General features: G+C 44.7%; 1 protein-coding gene across 11 annotated transcripts in view; it reads right to left on the bottom strand.

Annotated features, from left to right (window-relative positions):
• ABI2 (abl interactor 2) overlaps nt 1-22836 on the bottom strand; it is an 841968-nt gene that overhangs the window by 189713 nt on the left and 629419 nt on the right. The window lies entirely within an intron of this gene.

The following is a 22836-nucleotide window of genomic DNA, read 5'->3' as shown; positions in this document are numbered from 1 at the left end:
TGGAGAGGCCCGTTCACGCCGCCTCCCCCGGGGCGCTCCACGCCGTTATTCGGAGCAGCATTGTAGGATACCAAAACCAGTGCGGCAACTTACTGGACATCACCTTGGTGCCATCGTTCTGCTGCCTTGGAACTATTCGCACAACAGTTTGCTACTGATGACCCACCCCCCGCGACGCCCCACGCCGTTATTTGCTGGGTGGCAACTTACTAGACATCACTTTCGTGTCATCTAGATTTCGGCGCGTTCTGCTGCCTTGGAACTATTCGCACAACAGTTTGCTACTGATGACCCACCCCCCGCGACGCCCCACGCCGGAAATCTGGACGTTGTGCTGCGTTGGGACTATTCGCACAGCCGACCGCTACTTCGTTGTTTTTCTCTAAAAATGTTTATATGTTATTACTATTTTTGTTTTCTTGTATATATTTATAAATTATTAAAGTTTTATAATCTTACTACTTTGTCGGAGTGCTATATATTTTTAATGTGACACATAATTGTAAAAACTTTGATGTACAAAGAGTCATCCCTGGAATCTTCCGCTTCACGCTCGGTCCCCTCCCCAATCACAATACAGGATGGTTTTCAGATAATAGCAACGCTTCTGCTGTGACGGATCTCATCGAGTGTGGGCCTTGATCTACTATAACTCCTTTGAAGACGGGTGATTCTTTACAGCTGTGGCCATAAACTACATCTGCAGGGCTAGCTGATAGCCTAGGACCGGCCTGGACAATCGGACACAGAGGAAAAGGAGTGTCAGAGGGTGCGGTAGTGAATAGGGCGAAAGGGAGGTGTCGGGCGGGCACAGGGTGTGATTCTCAGGGAAGAACAGCGCAGATGGGGGGAGGTTTATTACCCATGCATAAAACAGAGAGCGGGGGTGACCACTGCCTGGGGGAGATGCTTGCGAGGGTGGGGAGCCATGCTAAGGATCGACAGCGTGCACAGAGTGGATCTGGTCAAGGCATCTAAAATGGCTGCCGTGCACGACAAAAGTGTGGCATTTGAAAAAAGACAAGATGGCGCACACAATGTTTTTCAACAATTCCTGATTTCCTTCGAATCGAACGTTAACAGACGTTGGGGCATATTACCAAAGTTAAGCGATATTTATCCCTAACGATGCATTGCAAAGATTTTTTTACCGTCAGAAATTATCGCAGATAAACCTTGCTATTATCAAGGTTTATCGCAAATACGATAAAAAACGAGCGCAATGCATTAATATCGCTGAAAACTCCGCGATATTCATGCATTACCGAGCTAATGCTCTTAGCCATGTTATCCACCTCCCATTGGATAACATGGCTAAGAACTGCTCAGGGCAGCTGTTACTTTTTGGAGATATTCGCGCTTATCTCGAATATTTCCAAAAGTTGATAAAAGGAGATAGCGATGTTAGCGACTGTTTCCAGTCGCTAACATCTTGGCATGCCCACTTTGCATGTCATTAGTGATAAATATCACTCACATGCAAAGTGGGACCCAAGATGGTCGCTATCTCCTACTAGCCGTCGCTAACTGGTGTTAGCAACAGCTAGGTAATACACATATAATTTTATCTCCGCGAAGCGGAGCGCTGTTACAGATATATATCTTGTTTTTGAACGTTAATTTCTCAAAATGCACTGAAGCACATATATTGAGACATAGCAAAGGCACATCGGGCTACCAGTCCCTAATATTTTACCAAGTTTCGTGCAAATCCATTCAGCCGTTCGATTATTATTATTATTTTTTTTTTTTGCCCCGCGGGGCCCTTTTTAAACCTCCACATCAAACCTAGGGGGTCAGCGAGGATCTACTATGCCCCCTTATGGTCATCAGCCGTTCGATTATTATTATTATTTTTTTTTTTTGCCCCGCGGGGCCCTTTTAAAACCTCCACATCAAACCTAGGGGGTCAGCGAGGATCTACTATGCCCCCTTATGGTCATTTGCCCCTTCGCTTTGGCCTCCTCTTGTCTCTCGATCCTACCGAGAGACAAGATGGCGGCCGCTACGTACTGTTTGGAATGTTTACAGACACCGGAGAGCCAATCAGCTTCGCTTCGCAAAGCTCCGTAACGCGAAAAGTACGCGAAGCGGTGCGCTGTTACAGATATATATCTTTTTTTGAACGTTAATTTCTCAAAATCCACTGAAGCACATATATTGAGACCTAGCAAAGGCACATCGGGCTACCAGTCCCTACAATTTTGCCAAGTTTCGTGCAAATCCATTCAGCCGTTCGATTATTATTATTATTATTTTTTTTTGCCCCGCGGGGCCCTTTTAAAACCTCCACATCAAACCTAGGGGGTCAGCGAGGATCTACTATGCCCCCTTATAGTTATTTCCCCCTTTGTTTTGACCTCCTCTTGTCTCTCGATCCTACCGAGAGACAAGATGGCGGCCGCTACGGACTGTTTGGAATGTTGACAGACGCCGGAGAACCAATCAGCTTCGCTTCACAAAGCTCCGTTGCGCGAAAAGTCCGCGAACCAGAGCGCTAACCGGTCCGCTGTTACAGATATATATCTTTTTTTAAACGTTAATTTCTCAAAATCCACTGGAGCACATATATTGAGACCTACAAAAGGCACATCGGGCTACCAGTCCCTACAATTTTGCCAAGTTTCGTGCAAATCCATTCAGCCGTTCGGGCTAAAAGTGAGGCCAACCGCCCTATGGAAAACTCAATGTTAAAAACACGTTTTGGGACCCCCCTTTTTTCTCGGCCCCCACTGGACGAACCCCCCCCAAATTTTCAAGGGCTGCTCAGAAACAAAATGTGCCATTTTCCTGAAAATTTCAGCCGATTCCGTCCACAAACGCCAAAGTTATTAGACATAGAATTTTCAAAAAACCCATAGAGAAAAAATCCTAACTATATATACCTACTGGCGACCGCCAGTAGGTAATATATATATATATATATATATATATATATATATTCACTGAAAAAACCATAGGTTTCAGGAGTTATATAGTTAGGAATTCGTTTTTAAAAAACCTTTGAAATTCACTCAAAAAACTAAGTTTTAGTGGTGTTATAGTTAGCTGGACATTTTACTCATACAAAACCAATGAAATTGCTCCTATATAGTTAGTTGTACTAACTATATTTCGTGCACCCGCAATCCACTGCTGATGATGTCACATATTAGATCATTCATGACATGGTCAGTGACATCACTGATGACATCTCAAATTACATCACTGATGACATCATCCAGTGAACGTGGTTTGCTTCGTTATTTAAATATGCATTATATATATATATAGCAATTTACATTGAAGAATGAGTGGATATATATAAATAAATATTTGGATGGAGGATTTAGTAGCAGTGTAATTGACTGTTTACTTGACCACTTTATAATGTCTCACTAAATATAGTGGATAGTGACTAAAGTGTGTGAATATCTGTATCACTTTGTCAGTTGTTGTGTAAACTGATTCTACAGTTGGTTACTAGCTATTTGAAAGTCTATATTAGTTATTGATTAGTAGTTAACTGAGTATTTGTATGGGAGTGTGAAAGTGCGTGTGGTTCGGTGGGGGGGGGGGGGTGACTGTCCAAAGATGTGTGAATAGTTGATTCAGTAGATATATGAAGTTAAAACTACATGTTCTAACAGTTTGGGTGAGGGAATCTCTTTATGGGTGTGGTGATGAGCAAATATATTTCTCAAAGGTACAGGTCCAACAAACTAGAAAAATAAAAGGCAGTGTATGTGTCAGTTGTTGTATATAAATAAGTATATATAAGACACAATGATTGTGTGAGTGACTGTATGGATAACTGTATACTTGTAATAATGATTTTATAATTCACTAAGTATGACTTACTATCTAAATGAATAGTATAAGTGTTTTGCTAAGTAAATATGTAAGTATGATCCATTGTTTGCATAAGTGAGTAGGATGACTTCATATGTGAATAGGATGCGTGCTGTTGTTTAATGTCGATATAGATGTATAAGTATTTTTGATAGTGTTCTATTGTTCATTGACAGCATGTATGAGTGAATCCATAGGTAAGTGATTAGATGTGTGTATACATCTATGAATCACTGAGTGGATTTTTAGATACTTGTATTGCTGTGACAATGGATTTAAATATGATACTCTGTATTTTACAAACAGTGATGAAAAATTGTAATAGTGTATGAAAAGGTGTATGTGATTGTCACGTGGATGATGTCATCAGTGATGTCATCAGTGATGTCACTGACCAGGTCATGAATGATCTAATATGTGACATCATCAGCAGTGGATTGCGGGTGCGCGAAATATAGTTAGTACAACTAACTATATAGGAGCAATTTCATTGGTTTTGTATGAGTAAAATGTCCAGCTAACTATAACACCACTAAAACTTATAGTTTTTGAGTGAATTTCAAAGGTTTTTTAAAAACTAATTCCTAACTATATAGCTCCTGAAACCTATGGTTTTTTCAGTGAATTTCAAAGGTTTTTTTAAATGCTAATTCCTAACTATATAAGGCCTGAAACCTATGGTTTTTTCAGTGAATTTCAAAGGTTTTTTAAATGCTAATTCCTAACTATATAAGGCCTGAAACCTATGGTTTTTTCAGTGTTTTAAAAAAAAAAATTGATTGGTTAACTGGCTTATTAAGTGTATCTTAGTGAATACATATATTAGCGAGTAATGTTTAAATATATGCATGAGTGATGTAATATGTGACGTCATCAGCAGTGCATTGCAGACGTGCAAGTTATAGTGAGTCCAACTAACTATAACGTGGGAATTTCAATGGTTTTATGCGAGTAAAATTTCCAGCTAACTATAACTGGTGTGAAACCTATGGTTTTTTCAGTGAATTTCAAAGGTTTTTAAAATGCTAATTCCTAAATATAACTGGTGTGTAACCTATGGTTTTTCAGTGAATATATATATATATATATATATATATATATATATATATATATATATATAAAATTTCTATGGCAAAATGAAACCCCTCATTTTGTTCCTTTTCAAATTAAATTTATTAAGTGTTACCACTTTATTCCAATCAAGATGACTTCAGGTGTGCCATACTTTTGTCATAAGTAAGACTGTTAGCGTTCTAGTTGTTCTTTAGAATACTCTGGGACATTCTGTCATAGGGCTATAGTTGGGCTACATCTGGCTGATATTTGGGCTACATTTGGGCTCTTTTGTCTCTGGTGGTCATCTTGGGAGACTGCATATCAGAATTTTTTTAATGAAATATAAGAGGATTTGAGAAGTCACTCAAAATGTGCCCTAATTTTTCTTTCTTCAGCACTAATCATAATAAATATGGCAAAATGAACCCCCTCATTTTGTTCCTTTGCAAATTAAATGTTTTAAGTGTTAACACTTTATTCCAATCAAGATGACTTCAGGTGTGCCATACTTTTGTCATAAGTAAGTGTTAGCGCTCTAGTTGTTCTTTAGAACACTCTGGGACATTCTGTCATTGGGCTATAGTTGGGCTACATCTGGCTGATATTTGGGCTACATTTGTTTTTTTTTGTCTCTGGTGACCATGTTTGGGCTACATTTGGCTACTTGATGTACAGACCTGACGCTAGGGACCGAGGACATAGGACCCTGTGGGTCATGAGGGAGGTGACCAGGTCACCAGACACCACATCCGGTCAGGGGACAGGAAGAGGACAGTCTGGACGGGAACGAGGACGGGGACGGACGTGTGGGAACAGCGTGGAAAGGAAATAAAGAATAAAGAGTAGTGTTTACACCCACCTTGTGTCCAGCGTGTAATTGGATGTATGGTGCCTGCAGCGGGGACGTGACAACTGGCGACAAGGTGGAAGAACTGCCACGCGTGCAGGACATCGACGAGGACGGCCAAAAAGACGCAAGGAGCTACACGGGAGCCCACCCCGAGAGCCTCCAACGGAGCCACAGCAGAACGCGGTAAGAAGCGTTCGAGGCACAGCGCGAGTGCCAGAAATAAAAAGCGCGAGGTCCTCGCACTCGAGATAGGAGATCTCGCGAGAGCAAGAACAGATCACGGCGGCCATTAAACAGTAAGGCAGGGAGAGCCAATGAGAAGATAGAAGAAACGAAGGGGCCATCGCAGGGTCAGGCGAGCGAGATTTCAAGAGCGAAATCTCGCGAGAAGAGAGCGGCCATTTTGAAAAATAGGACAAAAGGAAAAAGGCCATAGGAATAAACAGGGCGGCCATTCCAGAGTCAGGCGAAGAAGAAAAAGAAGCAGAAAAGGAAAGAAAAGGACAAGGAAAGCCTAGAAAAGGCTCAAAGAGACAAGGAGAGCCTAGAAAAGGCTAAAAGAGACAAGGAGAGGACAAAGACAGCCCAGAAAAGGCTAGAAGAGACAATGAGAACACCCAAAAAAAAAAAAAAAGACGAAGCAAAGACAAGAAAAGGACAAGGAAAAGAGGACACCAAAGGGACACAAGAGCAAAGGACAGAGAAGCCTAGAAAAGGCTAAAAGAGACAAGGAGAACAACAGAAGACGAAGAAGAATTAAAGACAAGAAAAGGACAGAAAAAGCCTAGAAAAGGCTCAAAGAGACAAGGAAAGCATAGAAAAAGGAAAGAATGGCAGACTCAAAGCCCAGCGCGCAATACAGGAGCCCACTACCGTTCAACTTATCGGAGCCACAGGCAGGAATAAGGTGGGAGAAGTGGATCAGACGGTTTGAAAGATACGTAGAAGATACAGATGTAGCAGACGGGAAGAAACGAGGGCTACTGCTGAACTTAGCAGGGGATGACGTCGAAGAACTTCTGGTGACACTGCTTACTGAAGAAACGAAAACATTTGACCAACTAAAAAAATGCCTAACAGCCAAATTCGACCCACAACGAAACATTGACTTCGAACGATACACATTCACGGTTGCGTGTCAACGAGCAGACGAAACACTAGATGACTTCGCGACAAGATTGAGAAAATTGGTGACGCATTGTGAGTTCGACAAATTCGATAACGAGCAGGCAATAAGACTAAGACTCATAGAAGGCTGTCGCGACACAGGATTCAGAGCAAGAATACTTAAGGAGCCAACGTCGTTGGAGAACATCCTGTCACTGGCAAGAGCAGAGGCGAGAGCAACGGAGCATGCCAAGGAAATGGAAAGAGGGAAAAACGTTGAAATAGAAAACGCGCACTTCACGACAAACAGAGATCGCACAGGCCGAGGGAGGAATGACTGGAGGGAACAAAAGGAAAGGAGGTCGCGCGAAGGAACATGTTTCCAGTGCGGAATGGGATTGCCTCACAGAGGCGCATGCCCAGCGTTTGGCCAGACGTGCCGAAGATGTGGTGGAAGAAATCATTACGCCAGTATGTGCCATAGTGCACAAGTCAGAGGCGACAAGGAAAGAACAGGAAGACAACAGGAGTCGACAACAAGACACGTCAGGTATATCGACAACGAAAGGAGAAGTATGTCACGAGGGTCAAGCGAAGAAGAGGAAGAAGAGAAAGTGCAAAGACTATACAACATGTCGGAAGTACAGACAGAGCCAGCAGACAAAAGCAGCCGAAGGAAGACAGACAATGCAAAGATAAGAGTAGGAGCGCACGAAGCAGACTTTATTTTGGACAGTGGTGCGACATGCAACGTCATGTGTGTATCTGAGTACGAGAAAATGGAAATGAAGCCGACACTGAGAGCGTCCAAGGTGAAAGTGTTCACCTGGGGGGCAAAGAAAGAGGTAACGAATTTGGGAAAATTCACAGAGGAACTGAGGTACGAGGACAAAATAAAGAAGGAGGACATTCACGTTCTAAAAGGCGATGCCCCTGGACCATGCCTGATGAGCAACAACACCGCTAAAACGATGGGCCTGATAACGATGACCTATAAAAAAGAAAAAGGATATGCCGATAGCAAACAAAGAGAAGAAAGAAAAATGAGTGAAAAAAAAAGCACAGCAAAGGGCGGACGTAGAAAGAGAGGAGCAAGAAGAAAAGTGGAGGGCAGAGAACAACGATCAACACGAAGAGAGGCTGACAGAAAGAGAGCAGATGGAGAACGACTAAAAAGCAGAAGAAAGGATGATGGCAGGAAACGACGACAAAGGAAGGGGTACAAAGGAACGATGAGAATACGTAGGAAAAAAGTAGGAACTGGGGAGAAGGGTCGACGAGTGTCTGTGTCTCTCTCTCTCTCTCTCTCTCTCTCTCTCTCTCTCTCTCTCTCTCTTTCTTTCTTTCTTTCTTTTTCTTCATGACGACAATGAGCAGGAGAATAGCACCATGAACATTTGTTTGCAACAAGGGGGGAGATGTAGTGACCTGACGCTAGGGACAGAGGACACTAGGACCCTGTGGGTCATGAGGGAGGTGACCAGGTCACCAGACACCACATCCGGTCAGGGGACAGGAAGAGGACAGTCTGGACGGGAACGAGGACGGGGACGGACGTGTGGGAACAGCGTGGAAAGGAAATAAAGAATAAAGAGTAGTGTTTACACCCACCTTGTGTCCAGCGTGTAATTGGATGTATGGTGCCTGCAGCGGGGACGTGACACCTTTGGGCTCTAACATATATATAGCCCAATGTAGCCCAATATATATTTTTTCAAAGTTAATTTTCGTAAAAACCACTGGAGCACAAATCTTGAGACATAGCAAAGGCACATCGGGCTACCAGTCCCTACAAATTTGCCAAGTCTGGTAGAAAACCATTCAGCCGTTCGGGCTAAAAGTGAGTCCAACCGCCCTATGGAAATTAACATGGGAAAAACACGTTTTGGGACCCCCCTTTTATCTCGGCCCCCGCTTGACGAATCCCCCCCAAACTTTCAGGGAAGGAGCGGAGCGCCGCGAGGCAAAGTTAAGGAAAATTTCAGGAAATTCCTCAACCGGCGCCAAAGTTATTCCCAATAGAATGTTGCGATTTCCCTATGGAAAACAATCCTAACTATATATACCTACTGGCTATCGTCAGTAGGTAATATATATATATATATATATATATAAAGATAAACAAACAAAGCTCCTTAAGCTTCGAGAAGGCACCCCACGTCACTCTGCCATCCGGCTATATTTGACCCCGAATCAGCTCTCCTACTCCTCTTCCTCATATTCTTCCAGGTCCGACGCGTTTCGAGGCCATTTACGCCTCTTCATCAAGGGACTAGCACAAAGAACAGCACATTCACCTTCGGAATTGCAAAACTTCATTTATTTGACTTGAATTGATACGCCCTCAGTGGGCGTGGCTGGAGGTTCGGTCGGCCAGCATGCTGGTAGACGTAGTCCATGAAGGTTAGTTCAATCTCCTTTAAGTAGGTTGCTGGCTCATGTGCGCTATTATAGTTATCATTAAAACCTCTAGTAGGCAGGGAGGTGAGTATAGAACTGTTGGTTGCTCGAGAGACGTCCTGTTCGGCAACAGAAGAAGTTTCTAGCTGCAGCCTCTCCTCCTGTACCAAGTACATCCACACGGAGAGAGTGGTGCACTTCCCCACGGCCAAGGGCAGCCATGCACAAGCAAGATAAACAAACAAATATATATATATATATATATATATATATATATATATATATATATATATATATATATATATATATAAAATCAATGCGTGGTAAAGGCATACGTTGTAAAAGCATACGCGTTTTAAAAAACTGCGGGGTAATAAATGCGTGGTAAAGGCATGCAGAGTATTTTCCTGTGTTGTTTCGTCATACATCCGTCTCATTGCCACCAAGAGGGTTGGGAATTGAGAGCTTGCTGAAGCGATGGTTCTGACTGCAAACTTCCTCTTCTCCTTTCCCAGCTGCAGCCAGTAGTGGCACTGCTGCAAAAGGTCATTTCTCAGAGTTGAGGCAGAGGCGGCGTGGGCAGCACGATTTAGAAAGCGAGGCAGACGCTGGCACAGACCACAGCACTGCAGTATAACCAGGCAGAGGAAGCAACATGGAACTTTTGACATGGGCTGAGGCAGGGGAGACTACGGATTGCTCTCTGACAGATGGCGAACAGCCCGTAATTACCAGCTGCCGCCTGACATCACACTGCACACCACATGTGAAGCCTCGGGGGAACTGCTTCCTTGGTGTGAATGAACTGTCCTGAAAAAAGCCAGACTGATTACACAACATTCATTCCAGACCGTCTCTGTTCTGCGCCGCCTTCTCTGAGCCAGAGGATCCTTAAAGAAAATGTCTTCCGACAGCATAGGAAGACTCATAACAAGAGCCAGCAGAAGCCATACGAAGACTTCGCAGAGGAAAGGGAGCTGACCATTAAAGGAGGGTCATTGTGTGCTCAATCAATGCACTACATGCAAAGAGAAAACTACTGTGATTGAAAATACAGTGAACCCAATGGCGAGCACACTGAAGGTAGTGGAGAAGGGGTAGCAAGAAACATTATGTGCCTCTATTTAAGAATTCACAGCCTTCAAAGCCTGGGCAATGGACGGGAACAGCAAGTTAGATGCAAGACACGAGTTTCTCAACAACTTATACAGGGCCTAACACCGACAGGAGCTGGTGCCCCTTAATAAACCTGGCAATAACAGGAAGAAGTGATGAAGAAAGCATTTCGGATCTGCCAAGTATCTCACAGGAAAGGTACAGTATTTGGAACATTTATGGAATGAAGATCGAAGGTTCTGAAATGTGGAGCTGGAAACTTTTTCCCACAACCTGCACCCTGGAAAAAAAGATGGATGGCTTGAAGGTCTAAAAGGTGATGCGGTGAGAGGTCCGACAACATCGGTGAGATTTTTGGTGCAGCTAAGGGTGCATCATCAGAGGAAAGTTGCCTGTTTTCCCAAGGGTATTTCAGTACGGCTTTCCCGATGAATCCAAGCACAGATTTCTCACCTTTAGAATATCCTTCCCGGAATCAGACTGGTCTGGAAAAAGTTTCACCACCAATAACACGCAAACACCGAAAAGTGGTGGCGTGCAATTTCAGCTGCAATACCATCCACCAGACATCCAAGACTATTATTTGTCAATCTGCCTGCTGCCACTTTTAGCAGGCCACACTAAGGACTGCACAGAGAAACTGAGAAATGACAAGTAACCTTTGCGAGACAGTAACCTTTGATAAAAGTATGGAAAGGTGACCACTTGGCGTGCCTCGCCGATCTCAGGCACCGGAACTCCTCTAATGATGGCTGTGGAAGCAGGCATCACTATGGGTGGACATGGATGCCCTCTCCGAGTCTTTCTTGACTACGGTGTAGCAGATCTGAATAAAGACATGATCATGCACGCACTCTGTACCATCGAGTTTGATTGATGTAACAGGACAGAGCACATCTGGTATCCAGCTTATATAGCATCTGCTGCTCTTTGGTGGGATGATGAGCAAGAAAGATGGATGAAAGGGTTGAGGACTGACCCATGTGAAAAACAAACATTTGTTTAGAAAAGATGGATAGGTATGAAGGACCAACCTATCCAGGTAGAAATCTGTGAAAGGGAGACAGGATGAGGTTCTGAAGGCCCTCGACCCTATGGGCTAAAGTAATTGCCACCAACAACATGGTCTTCAAAGCGAGGAGATGAACAGGGCAACTGTGTCAGCTTGAATTGGGTTGCCATTATAAAAATATACACAAAATTCAAACCCCACTGAGGAATAATGAACAAAGTGGTAGGAAACAAGAAAGGTCAAGCTTTCAGAACACACACCCTCAGTGGTGATGTAACAGGAATGGAAGACCAGTGAGACACATGAATGCATACAAGGCTGCCAGATAGCTCTCAACTGTAACCTCGGTCACACACTTTTATGCAAGTGACAAAGCGAATTGCAGAATGTTGCAGGTTTTAAAAAGATTTAAGCCTTCCAACTTGCACCACTGGACAAATTTGTTCTAGCAACAAGCGTGAATGGATTTCAAAGCGGCTTTCAGGGTCACCACAAAGATTTCAGCAGAAGTACAAATGCAGCGTCCTTGGACCTCAACCCCACCCCATAGGGTGGGGATGAGGAGAGGACTTGATCATGTTGCAGAAGCTGGGGTACCCTCTATGGGAGATCAATAGGTGAGCAAATCCTGCGTGGTAACATATCGGTAAACTAGATCCTCGTCGGCCAATCAAGTGCAAGCTGAATCTGTGGTACTCCCACAGGACTTTTGACAGAACTGAGGAGACACACACACACACACCCCAGCCTTTACTTGCCATAATTCTTGTTAAAATTGCTATTAATCTGAAAACATGGCTATTATAATCTGCATTGGCAAAGTCAATAGGTATTGCCTAAGTGGGAGCTATTGGCTTTGTAAATGTTTTAGCCATGTTGTACTGCAAGGCGACTGCTTTGCATTATGACTATGAAGAAAATAAAAAATGTGCTATAACGAGGTCAGCGCTGGTAGTATCATATCGCTTTTCCTTTACTTTTAGCTATGAGGCCCAGCAGTCGTACAACATGCCAAAACAAATATTAACAAAGCCAGTAGCTATTGTGTATTCTGATATTCCTCCTATAGTTTACAGTATTGAAGCCCTTTACTTTGTCTTATAACGTTTATGAGCTGTGTCTGCGTTACTATAATGACCTCTAATGGCCAATTTAGTAAAGGGTACAAATTAATTAAAAAAAAAATCCTCCAAAAGCCTACCTACCTCATGTAGAAATACTAATAAACATATGAAATGTAAAAGAAATTCTCTAGCCGCCACTATGTACTACATTTGGTTATGCACACCAAAGGATGTCCTGGCTCGAATACAGGTTAACCAACAAATGTTGTGCATGGGGGACACTACACCCCCCCACCCCACCCCACAAAAAAAACATTGGCTTAACATCCTGTTTTTTTGTTGCAGTTTTATATAGCGCAAACTCGATTTGAAGGTATCAGAGCGCTTTACATGAGCACTAACTGCATTACAGGCATGGGGAGATTAAGTGATTTGCCCAAAATCACACGATGTTTGAGCCTCCTGCCAGACTCTAAACTGGTTCCCCAGATTTAATGTCGGCCACTCTAGCCATTAAGCCACATCCTTTGAGATTCTGGGGAAATTACTTTGTTTCCCAAGCTTAAAAAAAATTATGTGAACTTGTGTAATGTAATACCTTTGGGCCGGGTAGCGGTCACACTACAAAACAAGCATTTGGAATGTAATAGGTCTTGCATTTGCCAGAGTTAGAGCTACTGGCAATGTAAATGTTTTTCACTAACATGTTTTAGAGTGGAGTAGATGTGTAGGTGTGAGGTGGAATGGTGTTTTCACGTTAACGCTGCGTTTTTATGGGCACAATACAGTCCAGTAAACTTTTTTAAAATATCTGTAAGATAAGTATTTCTTTTAAATAATGTAGTTTGTTCACTTTTAAAAGCAAATACTCCGATCACAAGTGAACCTGAAGTTGCATTTGATTGAAATCAACAACTGCTAAGCCTTTTTTGGCTATTTGGGGTAGTTCGCGCTTAGGCCCCTCTAACTTTTTGACAACATAAGGTATCCATGCCAAATTTGCGTCCTTTTATTACAACATCATGGGGATTCTAAAGGTACCCAGGGTTTGTGGATTCCCCTGGAGGGGACCCAGAAATTGGACAAAATACAGCAACATTTTGATTTTTGAAGAAAGCATCTGTTTTTTTCCCTGCAAATGTTATCAAAACAGGGGTTGTGGTCCTGAAATCACCATCTTCCCAGCTATTAGGGACAAGCACACTTTTGTCAGAAAACCAACATTTTTTACAAAGTTTTGGCATTTTTCTGGGACATAGCCTATTTTTGTGCTTTCAACCTCCTTCCAGTTAATGGTAGAAATAGGTATGAAAGCAATAATGGATCCTGGAAAGCTATACATTTTAGAAAGTAGATACAATTCTGAAGTTAGCAAGGGGTTATTTATGTGGATCCTTCAAGGTTTCTTTATAGAAACTAACCGCTGAATATAGGAAAAATTGAAAATTAGTTGAAAAAACAGCCATGTGTGTCAATGTTCTCACCTGTAACTTCTTCTAATCATGACAGCTGTTCGAAAGCAATATACCATTAAAACCGCTGGACCTTTCTGATTGTGGAGATATATAGGACTTGTAGGTTCACCAAGAACCCAACGAACCCAGAGCCAATAACTGAGCAGCGTCTTGCAATGGTTTTCTATTATGTACCGGGTATATAGCAATTAATTTGGGAAAATATATACATGGAAAAATCGGTATGATAGACACCTATGTATTTCTGAAATTGGAACAAAATATAGAGTTTAGAAACAGTAGATATTTGCACATTTCTGAAATTGTGAGTACCCATACTAGCATAAGAATTATAGGTCATTTTTCAAACTGACTTCTTTTTTTACACATTGTGTTTCATTTGGAAGGCAGAAATGCATCTAAAGTCAATAGGTAATAACAGTTGCTCTGCAATCCTTTGTTACCCCAAGTCTCCAGATAAAAATGGTACCTCACTTGTGTGGGTAGGCCTAGTGCCGGCGACAGGAAATGACCCAAAACGCAACGTGGACACACCACATTTTCACAGTGTAAACGGACCCTTTTTTCGGAAAGTGCCTAGCTGAGAGATTTTGAACCTTAACTCTGCCAGCACCTAGAGAAACCTAGCAAACCTATACAGTTTTGAAAACTAGACATGTTGGGGAATGCAGGATGGGGTGACTTGACTGGCTCTCACCAGGTTCTGTTACCCAGAATCCCTTGCAAACCTCAAACTTTGTCCAAAACCACATTTTCCACACATTTCTGTGGTGGAAAGTTCTGGAATCTGTGTGGATCCACAAAATTTCACTCACCTCGCATTGCCCAGAGTCTTCCGAGAAAATTGTAACCTCCCTTGCGTGTGTAGGCCTAGTGCCTGCAGCAGGAAACTGCCCAAAACGCAACGTGGACACACACCACATTTTCACAGTGAAAAAGGACCTTTTTTTTTTACAAAATGTCTAGCTGTAGATTTTGAACCCTAACTCTGCCAGCACCTAGGGAAACCTAGCATACCTATACATTTTTGAAAACTAGACACCCAGGGGAATCCAGGATGTGGTGACTGGGATCTAGTGGGCTTTTTGCCCCACCCCCCGGGGGGCAGAAAGATTGTACCTTTGCGGTGGGGGTGGGGGCATTGGCATGCCCATATTGTGTAGCCCCCACCCCTAATTATATATATTTTTTAAATCCATGGTATTTACTGGGCTTTCTGCCCCATCTTCCCCCCTAGGGGGGGCAGAAAGACTAAATATGCCGAAATTACTATGGGGGAGCAAAGGACCTTGCCAAAAGGGGCCGCTCCCCCCTCCCTGGTGCCTACTGGGTGGATCCCTGCTTGGGGATCGCCCTCCTGGGGGGATCCCCAAGCATGGATCCACTAGGGAGGGTAACATTGGAGATTCTCCCCTTTCCAACGCTGATTGCCATTTCAGGGAAATCAGGGTGGGGCCTCGAGAGCAGCTCTTCCCCAGCTCCCGAGGCTCTGCCTGCACCAGAGGGATTCCCTGTGCCATGGCATCGGCGAATGTAAACAGTCCTGCTATGCTAGAGAAGTTAAAGGGGATGTCTGGTTAGCATGCTTTTTTGTATACAAATCAGTAATTAAGCTCGTAGCCGATGTAAACAACATGTGCTAGAGATGTAAAACATTTGAGTTTGAAATACGTTGGAACTATTGAGATGTATGTGCTTTATAACAACAAAAAAGAACAACCCTGCACCGACAGTCTTTGTATTAAACCTAAACGCATGCTTGTTTAAAAAAAAGAGATATCAGTTACATTATAGTTCATTTTAAATTTAGAATACCATAATTGCATGCTGTTCCAAAAGAAGCCAGTAGTTAAACAAAAAATATCAAAGTATACCAACAGAATCCCATATGTTTTTCACAAAACAAGTTTATTAAACGCTTGTGAAAAAAGAAACAGAAACTTAGTATGTGTTCTTGTGTTTTGCACAGAGATTTATGTTTCAGTTATATTTCTATACATTTTAGAAATTGTAAACGCCCTTGACAGATTACGTACATTAATAAAGGAAGCTGTATAGTTGGGTGAAGTGAACCATTTGGTGGTTTTGCACGGAATCTGTAGTCAGGGCCAATCATAAATTACATCATCATCGTTTTCTTTGATCAGGGGGAGCTGAGCATCGTAATGTATTTGGAAGACTGCGGAATTTGTCAAGAGGAAAGAATGCATGACGAATCCGAACTATATTTCAAAAAGCTTTTTTGTAACAAACTATTCTTGTATTTGATGCCCAGGGCTTGTGAAGGTTTATTCACTCCGGTGGGAAGGAGATGCCAAGCATTTAATGAGAATTCACAGATGGTTTACACATATATCGAAATGTTAATTTTGTTTATTTACACACAGAAAGCGAGTCAAAATAAAGATTAAAACTACAAATGAAGAAAAAGCAACATTTTCAAAAGACAGGAGACGGGCTAAGTGAAACTAAACATAAAAGGTCTCCAGAAGACATGCTAAACTAAACCAAAGAAAAAGGTCGCACACGAGTTTCGAAAAGACGGGAGACTGCGCTAAGCTAAACCAAAAAAAATAAGCAGTTCAGAAAACAGATCCTATAAAACTAACTTACGGAGCAGCGGACGTTCTCCAACTCACTGGGATTGTGTTCCTTCTCCAAGGTGCATCAGACCATGCTCCCCTTCTTACGCTAAATCCCCTCTCTCCCCCCCGGCACATTTCCCCCAGCGAACCATGTGGCACTCTAACGTCTGGTATCTAACTGACCAAGACTGCTCCGACTTGGTTGAAACAGAGATCCACTCTTATTTTGAAGACCCTGAAGGAATACCACCAGCGCATCAGGGACACCAAACAGACTTTCATGAAGGACAAAATCCAGGCCAACATGACCAATGCCAAGGAACTGTTCAGCGTCATACAGCAGCTCACTAAGCATCCAAGCGAAGCCACGGACGTTACACCCTCCCAGCAACTCTGCGACAAGCTCAGCACCGAGGGCGAGCAGCCAACGATCTCGACTTGGGAACCCGCTACCATTGAACACATCACCACGATCATGCACAGAAACACACTCAGGAGCCCTCATGGACCCCGGCCCACCGCACATATTCCACAGGGCTGCCATTGCACCCCAACTGGAACCGACCGTCACCACCTCCTTTACGTCCAGCATCTTCCCAGATGACTGGAAGCGGGCGGAGGTTGAACCCCTCATCAAGAAGCCCACAGTCGACCCAACGGACCTGAAAAACTACCGGCCCATCTCCCTCCTCCCTTTCACAGCCAAAGTCACAGAAAGACTCGTGAACACTCAGCTGACAACCTTCATCGAAGAGAACTCCATCCTAGACGCCGCTCAGTGTGGATTCCGCAGCAACCACAGCACCGAGACCGCTCTCCTCGCCGCCACAAACATCCACCTGCTACTAGACCAGGGACACACCGTGGCCCTCATTCTTCTTGACCTCTCCGCGGCCTTCGACACAGTCTCCCATCGCACCCTTGCAGCCAGACCTCACGACGCCGGGATACAAGGGCTCATCCTTAACTGGATCCGATCTTTTCTCTCTGGCAGAAGCCAGCGGATCAGACTCCCGCCCTTCCTCTCCCAACCCACCGACTTCAACTGCGGAGCGCCCCATGGCTCATCACTTAGCCCCACGCTCTTCAACATCTACATGGCCCCCCTCGCCTCCATCGTCAGACAGCATGGGATCAGCATCATATCCTACACAGACGATACCCAACTCATCCACTCACTCATGAAGAACACCGCAGAAACCAGGCACTGCTTCCAGGAGGGCATGAAAAACGTGGCAACCTGGATGAACGACAGCTGCCTCAAGCTCAACTCAGAAAAGACAACGGTCCTCGTCCTTGGACCATGCAACTCCGCCTGGGACAACTCCTGGTGGCCCGCTGCCCTAGGGAACCCACCCACCCCTACAGACCACGCAGGCAACCTCTGCATCATCCTCGACTCCTCCCTCGTCATGAACTGCCAGGTCAACGCCGTCTCTTCCACTAGCTTCAACTGCCTGCGCATCCTCCGCAAGACCTTCAAATGGATTCCCCCTCCCTCCGACTGCAGAAAGACCGTCAGCCACGCACTCATAACTAGCAGACTGGACTACGGCAACGTCCTACACAGACTCCAGACCATCTAAAATCCCGCCGCCAGACTCGTCCTCGGGACCCCACGCCACGAACACGTGACCCAACACCTTCGAGACCTCCACTGGCTCCCTGTCAGGAAGAGGGTCACCTTCAAAGCCCTCAACATCAGACCCAAATACCTCAACAAGAGACTATCTTTCCACGTACCCAAGAGGAACCTCCGGGTCCCCCGCATCCACAGAACCAGAACAAGAGGGAGAGCTTTCTCCTACATCGCAGCCAGGACCTGGAACGAGCTCCCCCTCAACATCAGAAGCTTGCAAACCCTACACACCTTCAGGATGGACCGCAAGACCTGGCTCTTCGACTGATCCGGAGCTCCCCCCCCCTCCCACACCCACCCCCCAAGCGCCTTGAGACTCTCACGGGTGAGTAGCACACTTCATAAGCCACTGATTGATTGATTGATTGGTTGAGATGTACCAGGGCACAGTGGCCCCAGCCAGCTCGCTCTGGGCAGCAGCAAACCCAACCTTAGGCGGGGGAATAAGAGAGTATGTAGGGGTTAAGGAGGTGTACAAACTGCTGTAGACAATGTCTCTGGGGGCTCAGATACTTTCCCTGGAGCGACGAGTGCATCTACGATCCTAAGTTGACCCAGACCGCCAGTTGATGCTTGTGAGGTCTAGTTTATGGAAGTCTTTGCTAGAACAGCCCAGACTGTGCTTGAGGGCATTGATACGGTGTATATATGAGCAAGGGGATTCATCCAGGTAGATCCTCTACTAGCTGGCCACTAGAGACACTGCCTCCAGAGTGGTTGCCTTGATTTGTGACACAGACGGTTGCCTCCATGAACCAGCTCCAGAAGTGGCACAGGTCTTTGTGGACTACTACTGTGCACTATAAGTAAGGACACCCCGGCCTCCTCAGGAGGTTGCGCACCTGGTGATGCAGGATATTTCATTGCTCTCGATCCCACCTTCACTGGCTAAAGATGTTGATCAGCTGATGAGATTGATGAAGCGCTCTCCGCCATGACTTTGGGAAAAACTCTGGGTCCCAATGGATTTCTAATTGAGTTTCTCCAGCGAATTCAGCCTCTCTTGCTTCCCCACCTCCTAGCACCCCAGAGTTGGACGCGGCAACTATTTTTGTGATCACCAAACTAGGTCTTCATACAGTTCGATCACTCTTATCAATGTCGACGTTAAGGTGTTCTCAAAAGTTTTGAATAAATAGTCTCTACCGTACTCTGCCCTACCTGGATCAGTGTGGATTTATGCCAAACAGGAGAACTTGCCACTGTGTCCGGAGGGTCCAGGTTCGCCTTTCTCCAGCCGACTGCCTCACAAAACTCCTGCAGCGCTGCTCCTTGTAGATTTCGAGAAGGCCTTTGACATTGTTGATGGGCCCTTCGTAGAGGCGTTGTTGCAGAGGGCAGGAATGGGACCTCACTTTCGTAGACTCCTCTATCTCCTTTACACCTGCCCACCCGCCTGGGTCTGGGTAAATGGGACCCTTTCACCGCACTTCCCGATTCATAGAGGCACCCACCAAGCCTGCCCCCTCTTTTATTTGCCTTGGAGATTAAGCCCTCGGCACACCTCATTCGCTTATTGCGGGGATGGTCCTGGGAATGGGGGGCAGGGGGCTGGAAGAACGTGTAGCGCTATATGCTGATGACATCTTGGTATTCTGGGCGAACTCGCAGACCTCAGGGCCATGCTGTATGGAAATCTTATATCTGTATGTTAGACGCCTCTGGGCACCGGGTCAATGAATCCAAATTTGAATTGGTACCTATTGATGGAGACAAGGGCAGGTGGTTCCTGGTCAAGCCGTTATCCTGATACGCTGCCTGTCCATCAAATATTTAGGGGTCTATATTTCATGCCTCCCTGGTTTGACCTGGAGCCTTAACCTAGCCCCACTGGTTGCCAGGACGAGCAGGGAAGTGCAGTAGTGGGGCCTTATGCCGTTGGATGCCTTGGGGCGAGTAGCCCTTTATAAAATGACGGTTTAGCTGTGCTTTTCCGTATATTTTTTCAAATTTTCCCCACCTGATCCCTAGGCGAAGGTTCACGGAAGTGGCATCGAGGGTTGCCACCTTTCTTTGGGTAGGTGGCCACCCTTTTATCATGGATGCATTCCCCTTACGATGTGGGAATGGGGATGGCAGACTTCTATGGTCATTAGCTGGCTGTACAGCTGGTTACAATCAAATACTGGTTCAACAGAGGGTGGGACGACCCGACTTACCGGGGGGGAACTGGCATTGCTGGGCTTGAATGGGTTGCTGGGCCTGCTTTATGGGACCCAGATTCCCTGGGCCCTCCTTGACTGTACACAGATTGGCTCTATTGTGCTGGAAATCAGCGTTCCACTTTAAAGGCTGGGAACACAGACTCACCTGGCTAACCCCACTGTGGCAGGTGACATGTTACATTACACTGCAGGATGAAGGGATTTGCAAGGTAGAACAGAATAGGCGTCATTCTCCTTTGTGATGTCTGGCAAGGAGGTAGCGTACAGAAGTTCCATGCAATGCAGGCGCAATACCAGCTCTCTCGCAATCAATTCCACCAACACCTGCAGTTGTGTCACGCCTTGCCAGCTAATATTCACCTGGGTGCACAAATTCCGGAATTCAGCCCACTGGAGGTCAAGCTACTGATGGGGAGGCTTGGCAGGGAGTCACCTCCCAGATTTACTGATCTCTTATAGTTATTGCTCCAGATCGCTTCCCTGGACTGCACATAAGTGGAAGGCCTGGGTGGGCACGCTGGAGGATATTGAGTGGTGTGAGGCCAGACTGGCACTTAGAGAAGTGGCATTCTCTGTGCGTCTCCAAATGGTCCAGTTTAGCTATGTACATCTTACGTACATGACTCCCCAGCAGCTCCTCCGAGCCGGCAGGGTCCTTCAGGCCCAGTGCGCCCGTTGTTCCTTGCGGAGGTGGACTTCTTCCACATGGTCAGGTCATGCCGGAAACTGGTCTTTTGACAGGAGATCGAGAGGGAGCTTTCTGCGGTTCTTGGCCTCTAGATCGGCTTTATCCCCTAGGTTGTACTGTTTGAGTATGTGGGTAGGCAGATAATGGAATACACTTTTCTCGGTGTGGCAACACTGGTGGCCAAATACTGCTTGCAAAGGGAAGCCCCTCCATCGGGGTGGAGTGGAGGAGGGGGTGGATTGATGTGCCCAGCAGGAACAGCCTATATATATATATGAAGCACGCGGTTGCCCCAGCAAGCATGACAAAATTTGGGGCAGGTGGCGGTATTATCATAGCTTCTTTGGGGCAAAGGCATTCTGGATGGTTGTTGCCATAGCAGCCTTAGAGCTAGACATTCTTAAACACTGAGAAGACCCATGTATCTTTGGCAATGTGGGGCCAGTGTTGGCAATGTTTCCACTGGCGTGGAATGATCATTCTGTAATGGTGAAGAGGACAATAGCTAAGCCACGGGTATAGGTGCACTTTTATTGTTCACACAAAGACTTAAATGACCGCGTTCAAATAATTGTATGGAATAATATTTACACATTCTGTCTTTTTCTGGCTACAACAGCAATATATCCATAACAATTGATACACATACCAATCGAAAAACATTTCAATGGACTTCTGATTCTCATTCTTGGGTACCCTCATTAAACTCATGAACACTGATTATCTCTTGCCAAGTTTCAGGAAACATTAATTTCAAAGATCAAACACCTTAAAATAGTAGAGCTTTAACATTATCATATGTACATCCAGAATTAGAAAGATTAAGCATGCATCCAGGGGGTCACAATCTTGCTATAACTCCTACTACTAAAAGGAAAAAATACAAGAAATGCAGCCAGTAAGGCAATGGACTCATTGAAGAAGAATTTGATACTGTTACTTTGAGGTAGATGATCGCAGCAACATTTCAAAGTTCACTGATAATTACAATCAGTTAATCACTCCCTCTTTGAAGAAAGGGGCACTGAGCCCTGTCATTCATCTATTTCATTTCGCAACAATGGTTCTCCATCAGCAATTACTTTCCTTCTCAATAAAGTATAATCTTAGTCTGAAGGATTAAAAACAGAGGCAGATTCTTGGGAGTCAACAGTGTCTGACTATGGAAAGCAGTGCACTCAAACATGAGCCGAGCTAAACTACATGCAATCTAGAAACCTTTTGAAGACTGACCCTTTACACTTGCCTACAACTGAGATTATTGTACTAGACACGAATAACCCTTTTGAATATCCACAGTTCACTTCCTGTGAAGGACAAATCTCGATGTATACTGTATGACTTACAATGCTGCAGGATCCTAATGGTCTATTAGGAAGGCTGCAATAGAATCAGCTTTGCAAATAGGGCAGCAGGGGATTTAAAATCGGTTTGTACTGGCTTTCCCATGATCTGCATAGTGGGTCTTTTAGAAATTAACTGAGATGTTCCAGTTGATGCATCCTAAATGTCGAGCGGATGCATATCGATGTGAACTCAAGGATAAGGGTCGTCCAACATCAAGTTACCACACTGTCATAATAGAGGATTGGGGTTTCTTTTCCAATAGGCTCCTCTTTAGGTATGATCGAATAAAGAATTTGCCTTTTACAAGTACATGCTAATTGTCCCTTCGGACAAGAGAGGCAGTTCCTCTTTAGGATAATTCTTCAAATGGCAAGACAGTCCCAGCCTTAAGAAGGGCTCAAACACAGATGCGTTTGAATATATATATTCCCAGTGCTAAAGACTGATTCGGTGTCATGTTAAGGGAGTTTTACCTCAGAGTTTCACCATCACGTTATTTCG

Source organism: Lissotriton helveticus, chromosome 3_1 (genome assembly GCF_964261635.1).
Source record: "Lissotriton helveticus chromosome 3_1, aLisHel1.1, whole genome shotgun sequence".
NCBI lineage: Eukaryota > Metazoa > Chordata > Amphibia > Caudata > Salamandridae > Lissotriton > Lissotriton helveticus.
The sequence above is the reverse complement of the archived record's forward strand: the minus strand, read 5'-3'. Positions and strand labels throughout refer to the sequence as shown.